Source organism: Lissotriton helveticus, chromosome 10 (genome assembly GCF_964261635.1).
Source record: "Lissotriton helveticus chromosome 10, aLisHel1.1, whole genome shotgun sequence".
NCBI classification, from domain to species: Eukaryota; Metazoa; Chordata; class Amphibia; order Caudata; family Salamandridae; genus Lissotriton; species Lissotriton helveticus.
The window spans coordinates 1,177,625,014-1,177,633,213 of NC_136071.1; the positions used below are offsets into that span (position 1 = coordinate 1,177,625,014).

Sequence of the window (8,200 nt, forward strand, 5' to 3'; positions counted from 1 at the left end):
ACAGAGGTGCAGGAGAAGAGAGGTGCGGGAGAGAGGTGCAGGAGAGAGGTGGAGGAGGAGGAGAGGTGAAGGGGAACGAGAGATGTGCAGGAGGCGGTATGGACAGGAGGTGCAGGAGAGGGGTGCAGGAGGAGAGGAGAGGGGGAGGAGAGGGGTGCAGGAGGAGAGGAGAGGGGGAGGAGAGGGGTGCAGGAGGAGAGGAGAGGGGGAGGAGAGGTGCAGGAGGAGAGGAGAGGGGGAGGAGAGGTGCAGGAGGAGGTCGTGGCAGGAGAGGCAGAGATGCAGGAGAGGAGGAGAGGAGGAGAGGTGAAGAAGGAGAAAGGTATGAGACGTAGGAGGAGAGCACAGACGACGGAGAAGGCGGAGCGGGGCTCGAGATGCGAGCGGAGGTGCGGGGAGGGGTGCGGGGGAGGGAGGGGCACGGGGACCGTGAGAGGGGTTTCCTCTGCCCGGCTGCATAAGACCCTGAACCAGCCGCTGCCCCCCACCCTTTCCTGTCCCACACCCTCACACTGCCCCGTCTCCCTCTTCAGCGCCTTTCCTGGGGGGCCGTGGGACGGTCCCTGCCCCGCCCCCCTGCCCCCCCCTCGGAGGGGCTGAGCTGTCAGAGGATGTGGTTTGTATCCGAGCGGCTCGGAGCATAGTTTGTGCTGAGCTCAGAGCGGAGGAGAGTGTGTGGGGGCCGCGGAGGAAGAGCCCCCCCCTACTGGCAGGGCGTGGGTGAGTGCCCCCCCAAGAAGCACGAGCGAGTCCCCAGGACAAGACCCTGGAAGCAAGAGTGACCCCCGAGGCAGGAGTGCACCCCGAAGCAAGAGTGCAAGCTCAGGAGACAGAATAAACTCCGGCACCAAAGTTCACCTCCAATAAAAAAGAAACCCATCGGTAACAAGAGGCACCGACAGCTGTAAAGAGTACACCAGAGACAGGAGTGGTAACAAGAGGCACCGACAGCTGTAAGAGTGCACCAGGGACAAAGTGCGCCTTCGGTAACAAGAGGTGCTGACAGCTGTAAGAGTGCACCAGGGACAGAAGCGGTAACAAGAGGCACCGACAGCTGTCCGAGTGCACTAGGGACAGAAGTGCGCCTTCGATAACAAAAGGCACCGACAGCAGCAAAAGTGCACCAGGGACAGAAGTGCTCCGTCGCTAACAAGAGGCACCGACAGCTGTTAACGTGCACCTGGGACAAAGTGCGCCTTCGGTAACAAGAGGCACCGACAGCTGTAAAAGTGCACCAGGGACAAAGTGCACCGTCGCTAACAAGAGGTGCTGACAGCTGTAAGAGTGCACCAGGGACTGAAGTGGTAACAAGAGGCACCGACAGCTGTAAGAGTGCACCAGGGACTGAAGTGGTAACAAGAGGCACCGACAGCTGTAAGAGTGCACCAGGGACTGGAGTGCACCGGAGCAGGGTGCGGGCCATCAGCAAAAGTGCGCCTTTGGTAACAAGGGGGTACCACTCGGACATTAGAGCACCCCGAAACAAGAGTGCACCTCAGAAAAAGAGAACACCCCAAGGTAGTGGTGCAGCACTAGAAGGAGGCGGCGCCTCAGGTCAAAAGTGCATCATAGGAGCTAGAATGCACCCCCAGAATTAAGGGTGCGCCCCAGGAATAAACGTGCACCCCGATATTACAAGAGGATCCCAGCAGAAGACGGGACCAAGGGACGAAAGTGCACCCCAGGAGACAGAGTGCACCCCCGCATCTCAGGGGTAAAAGTTCACCTGTAAAACGGGGGTGCACCCCGGAAGCAGGATTTCACCCCCAAAAAAGGCGCGCCCCTCCCCAGCCTGCACCCCGAGTTCCTGCCCAGCCTGCATATGATGTGCGCCCGGAGACTGCCTTAGGCACCCCAAAACCAGAACCGCGGAGGGCAGAGGACAGGTAGGTGAGGGGGGGGTGCATGAGGGGCGGGGGGGGGGGGGCTTAGGGAGACACGCCAGGCTGCCGCCCATCCAAAGTGTACCCCAGAAATGGTATAGAGTGAGGATAAAACGGGGGTGGGGGGGGGGGTGGACTGTCTGGTCATCTGAGCTCACTATCTTTCATGATGCACTTTTCATTTTCTTTTATTCCCTTCGGGTTTCTTTCTCACATTCATTCTTCCTGCCACCGCTCCCTGTCTTTCTCTTCTCCCCTCTCTCCCTCCCCAGTGGCCCGTCGTTCTCTCCCCCTTGCTCTCTCACTCTCCTTCAATTCTTCTCTTCGCATGTTTCGACCCCTTTTCTGTCTCATCACCCTATTTTTCTCTCGTTCTCAGCTGGTTTCTCACACACCCCCCACCCCCTATCGTTCCTCCTTTTCCTCTGATTTCTCCCCTTCCTCTCACAGGTTCTCCCCTCTGTCACCCCCTTTTATCTTTCAGTCATTTTCTTCACCCCTTCCAGCCCCCCTCCTTCCACTTTCTTCGGCTCCTTGCCAGCCACAGGTATATTTTCTCCGCTCGTTTCTCCTAGTTTGCCCCCTGCTCTTTCCCTTTTATTCCGTCGCCCGTCTTCCCAGCGCTTCGTCTTCTGTTTCCAGTTTCTGTTTCAGAGAAGAAGGAACGGCCGAGTCGGCCCTGCTAAGGTACTAATTGACGCGCAGCGCGTACATTGACCCTCCGCGCTATCTTACGAACTCGCCCCCACAGACACTTTTCTCAGTTAGCATCACTGTCTGACGGGGGCGCCTGCAAGTGCGATTCTGGATATATGAACTGGAATCTTTGCAGCTATAGGCAAAATATTTATTTATTTATTTTATCTTACGGAGTTTTATATGGCGCGAACTTGACCCGAAGGTATCGGGCGCTTTACACAGCACCAGTTGCATTTCATGAGGACACATTCCTTCTTGTTAGGCACGGGGAGATTACGGCCACATGCATCATTGTAAGGTTTTGCGATTCCTTATTTGCGAATTTTAGGGAATCGCAAAATCGGATGCATGATTATATTCGCATAATATTTGCGATTCGGTAAAAATCGCAATTTTTACCGAATCGCAAATATTATGCGAATTCCTAATTGCGATTTCGCAAATCCCATTGATTCCTATGGGAAGGCATTTACAAATTGCGAATTTGAAAATGCGATTCGCAATTTGTTAATGCATTCCAAGGGTGCAGAGGGGGGGTCCAAAGGACCCCCCCCTGCACCCCTGAAATGTATTTTAAAGTGCATGTTACACACACACATGTCCTAAGGACATGTGTGTCTGTAACATGAAAGTTTAAAAAAATGCATTTTTGAGCATTTTCATAACTTTTCGCAAATTACCACGAGGTTCAACCTCGTGGTAATTTGCACCCCCTAATTGCTAATTCGCAATTTGAAAAACAATCATGCATTGCTTTTAAGGAATCGCAAATTTGCGATTCCTTAAAAGCAATCGCATTTTTGGAAATCACTAAAAATAGCGAATTTCACAAAAATGTATGATGCATCCCAAAAACTTATTTAGGAATCGCAAACGGCCGATTTTACCGATTCGCACCGTTTGCACTTCCTAAATAGGTTGATGCATGTGGCCGTTTGTGATTTGCCCAGAATCACAGGAAGTTCAGCGTCATTGCCGAGACTCGAACCCGGTTCCCTAAATTCGAAGTTACCGCCCTAGCCGGTAGGCCAACTCCTCTCCCCAAATAATTGATGCTTTTGTTAAAGGCACTGGAATTCGAACAATACTGGGGCAGACGAGTAAGGTGATGGTGTGAGTGGAGGCGGGGCACAAGTCCTGAAAAACAGAAGTGGGGGGGACTAACCAGGTTAGGCAGAATGCAAGTAAAATCATGATACATGCCTTCCCAGAGCATGACGTCACGACGCGTGACATCGCAGGTGGCATCACTGGAAGTGACCTCACTGGAAGTGACATCACAAGAAGTGACATCAGATATTAAGACCGCACACATGTTTATCAGGTGTATCATGAGTACATTTAAGCGCATTATGAGATATAACAAATTGGATTTGGCGCCGAGGTTGTGCCAAAAAAGTGGCACAATCCCGACAAAAAATCTAAGTCTCAACTAATTCATTAAAATAAAAAAATAAACTCCCATAAAGAAATTAGCAACCAGGAATAGCATGGTAGTAGATCTGTTCTGCATAATTGGTCGCAAATTCAGCATTTTCAAATATTTTGTGTGGTGAAGGCACCGGCTGCAGAGGTGCCCAGTAAATCTCACGGAATAGTAATAATGGTGAGATAACTCTGGAGATTAATGCTTTTGCTGGAGAGATCTGTGTTTTGTGTAGTCCCAGATTTGAATCAAAGTAGTATGGAAAATCAATGTGTCTCCTGCAAAGCACATTATGTAACATACAGATGACAGATTTTTATTTTATGTAGATGGGTAAGTGGATTACTGCTTTGAACACAGATATCCTTTTGTTTCCTGCAGTTCATAAATTGTAATCCTTCTAATATAGCACAGTGAGATGTGGACATGCGAGTCCTACACCCTGTAACCCTCACTGTTTTATGTAACACATCGTGGACATCGATTTACACATGTACATGATTTACTGTCAATATATAATGTGTATGTTACATAAAGTAAGCGCAAGGTTGGCCTAACGGCTAGGGCGCTCGACCTCAGACCTGGGGATCTGGGTTCAAGTCTCGGTAACGACGCCAAAAACCTCCTGTGATTCTGGGCAAATCACTTAATCTCCCCGTGCCTAAAGTTAATGCGTGTCCTCATGTAACATAACTGTTGCTATGTAAAGCGCTCTGATACCTGATTCAGTTCTGGTCTAGTTCGCGCTATATAAAACTCTGCAGAAAGAGCTCTGACACCCTAAATTTGGATGCATAGCGCTATAAAATAGAGCTATTTATGTAAATACTGGGGCAGATCAACACACCTGACATTCTTACGGTGCCTGCACTTATATACAGGCACTGAACGAAGTCAAAAGCATCTCTCTCTTAAGTACCTGTGAAGAGATAACAAGCTGTGCGCCTTTGTGTCCCCTCCGTTGCATTTACATTTAACTGTGAGGTTCCAGGCCGCCTCCAGTCAGGGTTCTCCATCAAAAGGAGGCCGGACGACCCCTTAACTTCGGCCTTCATATTCGGCCCAGCTGGAGGTGAAAAAAAGCCCCCCTCTCTGCCCGCATGTGGAAAGCAGAGGGAAAAGCAACAGGAGTGTAACCCGTAGACCGGACCGAGATCTGGGTGTACATATGTAATTCAAGAAAACCTAGGGGTCTATGAATAAGGTACCTTTTTGTGCCCTTAAACCGCAGCGCAAGCTTGCTGGAAGACTCTAGTAGGGGTAGGATAAAGATAAAACTGAAATAAAGAGATTAGAGTTTTATCTTTATCCTACCCCTACTAGAGTCTTCCAGCAAGCTTGCGCTGCGGTTTAAGGGCACAAAAGGTACCTTATTCATAGACCCCTAGGTTTTCTTGTGTTTAAATTATTGTGTTGGGGGTTCAACCTAGGCATGGTCTCAAAACTCCCCTAAGACCCTCCTTTCCTCGTTTTCCAGTACATATGTAATTCACAACAATACCTCAATCGGATTCAATAAAACGGCAGGTATATATGTATGTACAAGACATTACAAAAACGCGGATAAAAGGAAGAGAAACCCCAAAATTTCAGTTTTTAGAAAGTGCTTATAGCATCATATATTTAAGAACACATTTTATACAAAACAGTTAAAGCAGCACTGTAGGCATAGAATGCGGTGGCAACCCAAGGGGGCTTTGTACACTAGGGGCCAGATGTAGGAGCCCAAATACCGGTCCCGTTACCGACCGGTATTTGGGTTTTCAGACGTAGGGGCCATTATTTTACAGAATCGGTAAATTTACTGATTCAGTAAATGTACTGATTCTGTAAAATACCGAATCGGTAAATCCAAATGTAGGTGACACTCCTGAGAGTGCCACAGGCCCTTAAGAGTCGGTATTTTACCACACAATCCTATTGTGTGGTAAAATACCAAATCCAGGTGTGCATGCACATCTGTGCATGCACACTGTGCAGTGTGACACACAGACATGCCCTTAGGGCATGTATGTGTGCCACATGTTACACGTGCCTGTATTCGGGGTGCTAGAGGGTGTCAAAGTGACACCCCCTGCACCCTTGCAGGATTCGGTATTTACCAAATCGGTAAATACCGATTCGGTATTGCCCATTGATTCCTATGGGCTTCAAGGCCCATAGGAATCAATGGGCAATACCGAATCGGTATTTACCGATTCAGTAAATACCGATTTTTACAGAATCGGTAATTCAAATACCGAATTTACCTAAATCTCCCTCCTTCTATTTTACCGATTCATAAATACCGAATCGGTAAAATTCGGTATTTATGAGTCGGTAAAATAGAATTACCTACATCTAGCCCTAGGTGATAGTGAAGCAAAAAGTGACGACGCAAGTGACAAGTGGGTGAACACAGCAAAGGACGCAAAGTGACACGGTGAAAGAACAATATGTATAAAAGCAATGGTTCGTCCTCAATAGATGAGCAATTAATATTTGATTGGGAACCAAGGTAGATGATGTGCCATGAGTCGCGCTGTATTGAGGGTCGATGGCGTTTCGATCCTATCTAGTCAGGATCTTCATCAGGACCGGGTTGCCAGTTTTAAGTCAGTGGATGTAGTTGGGGCAAAGCCACAGAAATGGAGCCCCGTTCTGGCCCGTGAACCGCCTTGATTGGAGGTGAAAGATAGGTTTAGGGGCAGGGTCGGGACACTCGATCCACTGCCTTAAGTCCTGTCGTAGGTACCGATTGGTAGAAGTCCACCGTCGAAGTCCGGGGGCCGATTGGCGGTTGGGGATCTGGTTAGTAGATCAGATTACACGCTAGGAAAATGGAATGGAAAGCAGACAATGCTTGGGCGCTGCTGAATGCCAGTGTCTGAAAATTACACCAGCACAATTTCAGCATATTTCTTTGGGACCCAAATTCTTGGCAGCGTGGACAGCGTCCAGCCTGTGAAAATAGTGGGCGGATGGCGTGTAACCACATGTACTCCCGACTTGTAGGGTTAGCTGTGCCTGTTTCAGCACAGGTGAGCAATGTGTTAATGTAAGTGTAGCGTGCATGGCCTGTGCAAGTGTAAGGTGAGTGTGTAGGCATATTAGACAAGGGTGTGCTGGGCAGTGTGCAAGTGTGAGTATAGGGTCGGTGGTGCATCTGTGTGAATGTGGGGTGGATAGTGTGCCTGAATGAGTGTAGGTGAATGGTGTGTGCCAGTGTGAGTGTAGGGTATGCAGTGTGTTTGTGAGTGTATGTGAGTGCACAGTGGGTGAATGGTCTGCATGAGTGTACGTTTGGTGGTGTGCCTGTGTGTATCTGTGTGGGTGTACCGTGAAGGTTGGGAAGTGTGCCTGTGTGAGTATAGGGTGTGTGCTGTGCCTGTGTGAGTTTACGTCTGGTGTGTCTGTGAGGGTGTACCGCGGGGTTGGGGAGTGTGCCTGTGTGAGTTTGGGGTGAGTGCTGTGCCTGTGTGAGTTTACGCCTGGCAGTGTGTCTGTGTGACTGCTCCGCGGGGTTGGGGAGTATGGCTGTGTTTGGGGTGTGTGCTGTACCTGTGTGAGTTTCCGTCTGGCGGTGTGTGGGTGTGAATGTTGGGTTCACAGGGAACCTTTGTTACTGTGTCACTGTATTGTGAATACATTTATGATTCATAGCCCATTGCGGGGCGCCAAAGCCAATATTAGACGGGTGTGACATGGCACCATAGAAACGTGTGTGGTGTGAAGGATTTTGTAGTGTGAGCCCATGTGGGAACAGAGAGGCGCTCTTATCATGGGTCGCAGTGTTTTGTGGTGTGAAGGAGGGGGGCGTGTAAGAGAGTCCTCACACTACACTGTCTGACTCTGGTTATCCTGGAGGTCCCTGGGTGAGTGTACAATGATTACTAAAAAGTTGCAACACACCTCCCGTGCTGGATGCAAGAAGGAGACCCCTCTCCCCTCTGGATCTATTTATTTATTTAATGCAATTTTCTATAGCACTAACATTACCCGAAGGTGTCAGAGCGCTTTACAAAAGAACCAGTTGCGATACATAAGGACTAAGGATTACATGAGTTACATAGAAGATACAAACAGGAAAAAAAATTGCAAATGTAAAAGTTGTAAAGTCACACAAGGAAGAGATACAAATAGAAAAAATTGCAAATGTACAAGTTGTAAAGTCACTCAAGGAAGAGATACAAATGGAAAAACTCTAAGAATC

At 48.9% G+C, this 8,200-nt stretch overlaps 1 protein-coding gene across 1 annotated transcript in view; it reads left to right on the forward strand.

Annotated features, from left to right (window-relative positions):
• Positions 1-613: 613 nt before the first annotated feature.
• RFTN1 (raftlin, lipid raft linker 1) overlaps positions 614-8,200 on the forward strand; it is a 363,828-nt gene continuing 356,241 nt past the window's right edge. The window contains exon 1 of the mRNA XM_078664025.1: positions 614-1,886. The gene's annotated coding sequence lies outside the window, so the exon portion shown is untranslated. The remainder of the gene's footprint in view (positions 1,887-8,200) is intronic.